Source organism: Vigna umbellata, chromosome 2 (assembly GCF_029865625.1).
Source record: "Vigna umbellata cultivar VRB3 chromosome 2, Vumbellata_1.0, whole genome shotgun sequence".
In the NCBI taxonomy this organism is placed as follows: Eukaryota; Viridiplantae; Streptophyta; class Magnoliopsida; order Fabales; family Fabaceae; genus Vigna; species Vigna umbellata.
In genome coordinates this window covers 15,198,320-15,205,698 of record NC_142166.1, presented here as the reverse complement: position 1 = coordinate 15,205,698, position 7,379 = coordinate 15,198,320, and the positions used below count along the sequence as shown (strand labels likewise).

Sequence of the window (7,379 nt, the reverse complement as noted above, 5' to 3'; positions counted from 1 at the left end):
GAATGATTACATTTAAAATGTCCATTTTAAAGTTTAAAATATTTGTCACCATTTTATTTTAAAAGATATCTCAAATTGTTTAAAACTATCTTCATATTTAATGTGTAATTACTGGATCAAAAGAACAAATTTACTTTCATGTGAAAAGGGAATCATTTTAAAATTGTGCGTGGAAGTAAATGAGCATGTTACTGAAAGTACAGGATAAAGTTTTGATTTTACAAACGTGTTTATTTATTATAGCATACTGGAAGTTCTCTGTATCTATTGGCGTTGGCATTGGTGTCTCGCGTTTTGCAGCTTCTCCGTTTTCAACAAACACTTAACCTGTACGTCTCTCTGATCCCTCTCTTACCTTTTTTCACTCACCCAAACCAATTTCTTCATTCTTTCTTTGCAAAAATCACTTATCTCTGTCCGCATAGCAAGGTCACTCACAGGGTCTCATTTTCTTAATGCAATTTGGGCATTTTGGGAATCTCAATCTCTATTGCTATCCTTCATAAGCCTCAAATTTCACAATCACATTTGTTCACGAGTCTAGATTGTCACGTAAATACTAAAATTTAATCCAAACCACAAAAAGGTTTCTAACATTATGGTTAAATCAAAATCCTTGAGGCAATATACTGAATATAGCCATTTCTAGCACCTGGGTTTCCTGTTCTAGCTGAATTGTGCTTAACCGTGAATTTGACTGGTGATGGTAGATTCTACTAGGTGTTTTTTTCTTGAGACATTGCAAACAATTCTGTTCTGCTTGAACCTTAATCTGATACCATATACACAATTAGGGAAGAACTGGAAGCAAAATCCATGACTTGATGACATTGATGCAGCTAGCAGATAATAGGAACTCAAATACAACGACTCACATTCAAATTCAAATTTTTGCTTCTCATACCGCCCTTTCTCGTGAATTATTTGGTGATGAACCCTAATTCGTTGAACTGAAAAGAATACCTGTTTCTTTCATCGTATTTTTTAGCCACTAACTTTTTTCATCTTCTGAAACTCTCTTTCCTAGTCATCCTCCGGAGTTAGGACCTCAACTTTGTATCCACTCAAATGGGAAAGAAAAAGAGAGCTTGTTCATCTCATATACCTGTAGCTTTGGCTTTCAATCATTAGAATCATTGGCCCTGTGTAACGGGTACGAGGGTGAAACTACTCTTGTTTTGATAAGAAAATGTCAGGATTCAGATAATTTAAAACCGGCCAAGTTAGCAGCCCAGCAATACGGTTGTTTTTTGGCTTGTGTTGTGTATTTTCTCTCTTCTAGTTCTTTGAATAATTTCTGGGGCTGATAATGAGATAATACGTTCCTTTTTGTTTGACTTTAGATCAGATTGCTCTTGGAGTGTAATACTTTGATGACTATAAATGTTAAATGTATGACAGGATCAGGTAGAGAGACATGGTACTTTCTTCTAGTGGACTTACTACTACACAGCCACTTTTTTCTTTTGGATTGATTACGGATGTCCAATATGCTGATATTCCTGATGGTCGCTCATTCCTTGGTGTTCCACGGTATTATAGGCACAGCATTCTTGTGTTGCAGAGAGCAGTTAAAGAATGGAACACTCACCAAAAGCATAAGTTTGTGATCAATTTTGGAGATATTGTTGATGGGTTTTGTCCCAAAGATCAATCTCTTGGTGCTGTACAGAAAGTTGTGGACGAATTTGAGAAGTTCAAGGGGGGACCTGTGTATCATATGATTGGAAATCACTGCCTATACAATCTCCCTCGCAGCCAGTTGCTTCCGTTATTGAAGATCCAAAGTCTTGATGGCCGTGCATACTATGATTTTTCACCGGTGCCTGAATATAGATTTGTAGTTCTGGATGCCTATGACATCAGTGCCATTGGTTGGCCACAAGATCATCCCAAAACATTGGAGGCCATGAAAATCCTAAGGGAGAAAAACCCAAATGAAAATAAAAATAGTCCAACGGGTATGGAGGGGCTTGAAAGAAGATTTCTCATGTTCAATGGAGGCATTGGAAGGGAACAGATGGAATGGTTGGATGGTGTTCTCCTGGAAGCAACAAAAAAGAAGCAGAAGGTTGTTGTTTGTTGCCATCTGCCTTTAGATGCCGGTGCAGCAAGTGAGAAGGGACTGTTGTGGAATTATGATGAAGCAATGAATTTGATACATAGATACAACTGTGTTAAGGTATGTCTTGCTGGACATTATCATAAAGGAGGATACTCTATTGATTCTCATGGGATACACCATAGAATTATTGAAGCCGCTTTGGAATGTCCTCTTGGTACAAATGCATTTGGACACATTGATGCCTATGATGACAGATTATCTCTTGTGGGAACTGACAGAATGAAAAGTACAGACATGCATTTTTATCCTACAAGTTAGTTTGTATGACTTGATGTTTTGATGCTTTGGAAGAAGAATGATTCTAAATCATCCTTGTTTTCTATGGTAAGTATTGAAAGTATTTTTGTATTTCTTTATAAAGAACTAGGAAAATGCTAAAGAAGATATATTGGAAGATTACCTGTTATCTTTTATCAATCATTGATAGAGTACCTATGATCTTGTTTTAGTCTACCAAAAGAAGTTTCAATTTGAAGTAACTTAGTTGAGCTTCCTTTCTTTTGAGATTGAGATTATGAATGTGAACATGCTTTACATTCGGTCTGTGATTGTGATTGTTATTAGTTTTTTAAAACTGCTGTACCTTTACTGCATTTCCCATTTCTCTTATCTTCAACTTCTTTTTCCATTTCTATATTATTTTCAACTACATTTTTTCTCTCACAAAACAATTTTCCATACTATTTTCACTTAGAAATAATAGAAATAGTAAGTATTGAATTTTTAAAACAATCAAAATTTTGGAACTAAAAGAAAATCTTAAACGTGATTAAGGTAGTAAGGAGTTTTATGATTTTAGGAGTAGTCACGATTAAGGTCAATTCAAATATATAAATAATATAAATCTCATATTATTAGTTAGTTTTGTAAAGTTGAGTTAAACTTAAAATCTATTTTTTAAAATGATATTAGAGTTATAAGTTAAAGTTTTTCTTTATGAATATCTATTATCGAAATATCTATTAATATCAATTCAAAATATATAACTGAGTGTAAACTTAATATTAGAAGTTTAATTTTATAGAATTGAATTAAGCTTAAAATTCACTTTTTAATATTTTAAATTTAATTATTTAAAAAATATATTTTAATTGATGTTAAAATAATTTTTAAACCATATTCAATACATATTATTTATTACTGCTTTTATTTTAAAAAGACTTATTGTATTTGATTTTGACTTCTCTCCCTTATCACCACTTACATTTATCACTGTTTTTTTACATTTCACAATAACCCATCTATCTATGAGAATTTTAATGCCACAAGGAACATTTATCTGGATAAGAAAATTTATAATTTTTAGGCTTAAATGCTTATTTCGTCCCCATGTTAAGAGGTGAATTTCTGTTTAGTACCCGGTTTTAAAAATGAAGACATTGGGTCCCGATATTATGAAAAATATATGAAGAAGGTCCACAAAGAAAGAACAAGTTCAACAAATCATCAAAGAAAAAGCTGAACAAGAGATAGAAAAAGTTAGATAGCAGAAGAAAGAAGAGAAAAAGTACGGCCACATCAGCATGAGCTTAACGTCGTTGCTATCAATTTAACGGATATGACCTTATTCATACACTTTTCATAACATAGGGACTTAATGTCTTCATTTTTAAAACTGGGTACTAAACAGAAATTCACCTCTTAACGAAGTAAGCATTTAAGCCTAATTTTTAAGATATTTAAATATATTAAAAATTTTAAATGTTTTGTTTGGATAAGATAACTTCATGAATTTTAATGTTCGTGTTCGGATAAAATATTTTAATTATTATCAAATTCAAAAACTTATATTGAGATGAATGAAAAATATTAAGTATGTTTTTAGTCTTTAAACTTTGATGAAAAATTGGAATTCGAAATGGATATAATCCTTTTAACCTAACATTAAATTTTTTTTAATGTGTCAAATGAGTTTCATGCTAGTATTTGAGTTTATAACCTTTTGATATGTTCTCGCTTCAATATTAGTTGAGAAACATGTTTGACATGCAAAAAAAAATATCATAATTGAATGTATTAAAGTTTCATATAGGGACAAATTCCAATTTCACGTTAAAATTCAAAAATTAAAAACATATTTAACCCTTAAAAATTATCAATATCGATCATTTTTTGTAGTCATCTTGATTGATGTTATTTGTGTTTTATTTTATATTTGCAAAACCTATTCTTAATTCAAGTTAAACAAGATTATTTTCAAGTTACGAAATCTTATATCAGGCCAAACCCAAGTAAGATAGCATTAGATTAGGCCATCCAAGGTCAAGTCGAGTCTTCCCAAGTTAAAGTCAAGCCAAATAGACTACATCTAAGATTGAGTCGAGTTAGTCTTGGCTCAAGTCTCGATCAAGTTGAGTTGGTTGGACTCAAGTCATGTAGAGCTGATTCAATGCTAGGTGAAGCCAATCTTTGTTGGACTCGTGTTGAATTGAGTCGACTCAAACTCAGATTGAGTCGAGTTAGTCCCGAGCCTAGGTCAAGTCAAGTCAGTTTGGGCATGAATTGAGCTAAGTTAGGTCAAGCTCACATTCAGTCGAGTTACAGATGATCCATGTTCATTGGAGTTTGGGCTAACCCACATTCAAATGAGTTGGGTTAGGATTAGGTCAACCCTAGTTTGATCAAGACCAGGTCCAACCTAGCCCAATCAAGGTTAGGTCAGTTTGGATTGAGTTGGCCTAGACTTGGTTGATGGACAAATTTATGAACACCAAAATATGATGTCACAAACTTGTTTTTCAATCGGCAAGTATGACCGAATCGTTCAAGTAATAAACTTGGTGAGACCAAGTATCGTTCTTCCCAAAGGACTCACGGCCTAGCTTAGTTGTGTGGTTTCTTGATTAGCTAAGACTTAAAGACAAAATATTTGGATTTTATATGCAAAAGACGAAAATTAAATATGTATGCATGAAGTTTTGATCAATGGCAAAAAGCAAAAGATAAACACTTTCAATGAAATTTATGTATGAATATGTTGTTGGGGGTCAATTTCATCTTATCCACTCTCATATATTTTAGGAATTCAACATTCAAATCATCATTGTTAATGCCACTCTCTAAAGTACCTTTCAAGAAGGCTTCTCCCTAATCACGAGTTCATACAATTCCTAGCATTCCTAATGATCAGTTCATAAGTGCAGGAGCTTAACGACAACCAATATCATATTGGGAGAAATTCCCCGGATCTAGACTTCCCCGTACGCGCCCGTATCGACAAAACCAATAATCATGCATCGAATGAGTTAAACAATGCAAGCATTAAGCAAAGAGGAAAAACCCTAACTAATGATGAAAGAAAGCATAAGTCTTAATTAAAAGATGTAAAAACAGATTCCATATATGAGAGCTTCAAAAGATTACATTGATTCCCCAACAAACATACAAGGTTTAGTTCACCATATTCATGGTGAACCTAGATGAATTACAATGAAAGAATGAAAGATAAAACCCTAAAAAGGTGAAGAGGAAGCCTCAGCATCCAAGATCCTCCTTCAAAGGGGTGGAAGAGAGAGTGTTTACTTCGTTCCAGCCAAAGATACAAACCCTAGGAAACCCTAAAGCTTATATATTATTCGTAAATTACAGAAAATTAGGTCCAAGCCCATTAAAGTGCCGCTCAGCGGAAAAATACCGCTCAGCGGTAAGTGCGTGTCACGTTTCTTCCCCTCAGCGGCCATTTTGCCCCTCAGCGGTCCTCCCGTGAGCTCCTGAGTGCCGCACAGCGGTAAACTGCCGCTCAGCGGTGACTTCGGCTTCTCCTTTTGCACTTTTTGATGTCTTTTCTGATTCCATATCTCTCCTTCTTCACTTCTTTCACCAAATTCACCTTAAAACCTGCACAAAAACACTGAAATCAAGCATAAACCTGTCCAGCTCTCTTATTTCTGAAAATATGAATAAAAGCATGATTTCAAGCTAGTTTCTAAATATAAAAGTTGCTTTTAGTATCAATTTTAAGTATGAAAATAACAGTTTTGCAACTGTTATCATTGGTCAAGACAAGGTGTTTAGTCAAAAGGGTTAAGTAGTTTTGATGGTAACAAAACACTATAGAGTATGACGAAAGATCTTATTAGTTTTGATGATAAGAAACACTATATGAAAATGAAGATATACGTGACTATTGATATAATATGTTTTTTAAAATTGTTAAAAGTGTTGAATATCTTATATGAATAATCACATTTATCAGTCTAATGCTTTATGAAAATATTCATTTATATGAATAAATATAAAGTTACAATGACAAAGCATTGGAAAGAAGAAATATAATGTATTTTAAGAAATATAATTCGAAAACAGAAGATATGAAGATTACATTTGGAATTTTCCTTTGAAGTGCTAAATATGAAGTATAAGTGCAAGATAAATTATCTGTGGTACAACGAGCACATGCATTGATGCTAAAGAAAGAAAGAGTTCATGAAGAATCATTTTGAATATTATATGAAAAAACATCTCAAAAGCATATTGAAGATTATAATATAAAAAAAAATCTTGAAGTTTATATTAAGAAAATGTTGAATGGAGAAGATGTATATTCATCATAATAAAGTTCTACTATTTAAAGATTACAAACTGTCAAATATTTTGAAGAAAAAAAACGGAAAAAAAATACAAATATGGAAGAAAATAATGGAATCATTGAGAAGATACTTAGAAAAGGAAGGAGAAAGAATTAATAACAGAAGAAGAAAAGTTGAAGATTATCATGATGATTATATTAATTGAATGCCTATAGGTTGCAACCATCATATGAATTAAAGATCGAAGAAATACATATTAAAGAAAAAATTCAGAAAAGGAAAGGAGTAAATCGAGAATGGAAGAAAAAAAAGCTCTAAAGATTATATCATAACTTTCCTTAATAAGCAAAGCAAAATGAAGATATTAATACGAAGATAATTAAATAGGAAAGATTCAGAGATGAGGATACATACAAAAACCAAGGTGAAGAAGAATACGTAGAAAACGAGCAGAAAGCGAAATACACAATGTTATGTAGTAAGATATTTTAGATATTTATTATATAAAATATCTTAGATATTTTAAACGGTTGGTTACTTAACCACATTTTTAGGTAAGGTGGTTATTTTTATTTTGGCTTATAAATACAATGACAGGGTCAAAGTCCAGGTACGTTCTCTTTATGCTCTAGAGACCCTAAATATTATTTCAGAGTAATATCCAATTACTCTCTTGAGAGCTGAAGCTCCATAACTGACATCTGACTTGAGCGTCGGAGTATCTT

The 7,379-nt window shown here is 32.7% G+C and overlaps 1 pseudogene across 3 annotated transcripts; it reads left to right on the top strand.

The window, feature by feature from the left end:
* The first annotated feature begins 215 nt into the window (after positions 1–215).
* LOC124846211 (manganese-dependent ADP-ribose/CDP-alcohol diphosphatase pseudogene) lies at positions 216–2,560 on the top strand (annotated as a pseudogene). 3 transcript variants are annotated; one of them, XR_015784188.1, is made up of 4 exons: positions 252–329; positions 795–927; positions 1,028–1,153; positions 1,402–2,560. The product of XR_015784188.1 is annotated as a manganese-dependent ADP-ribose/CDP-alcohol diphosphatase pseudogene, transcript variant X3 (transcript). The 3 variants fall into 3 exon arrangements; XR_015784187.1 differs by having other exon boundaries at positions 795–1,153; XR_015784186.1 differs by lacking the exons at positions 795–927; positions 1,028–1,153 and having other exon boundaries at positions 216–329.
* Positions 2,561–7,379: the final 4,819 nt, after the last annotated feature.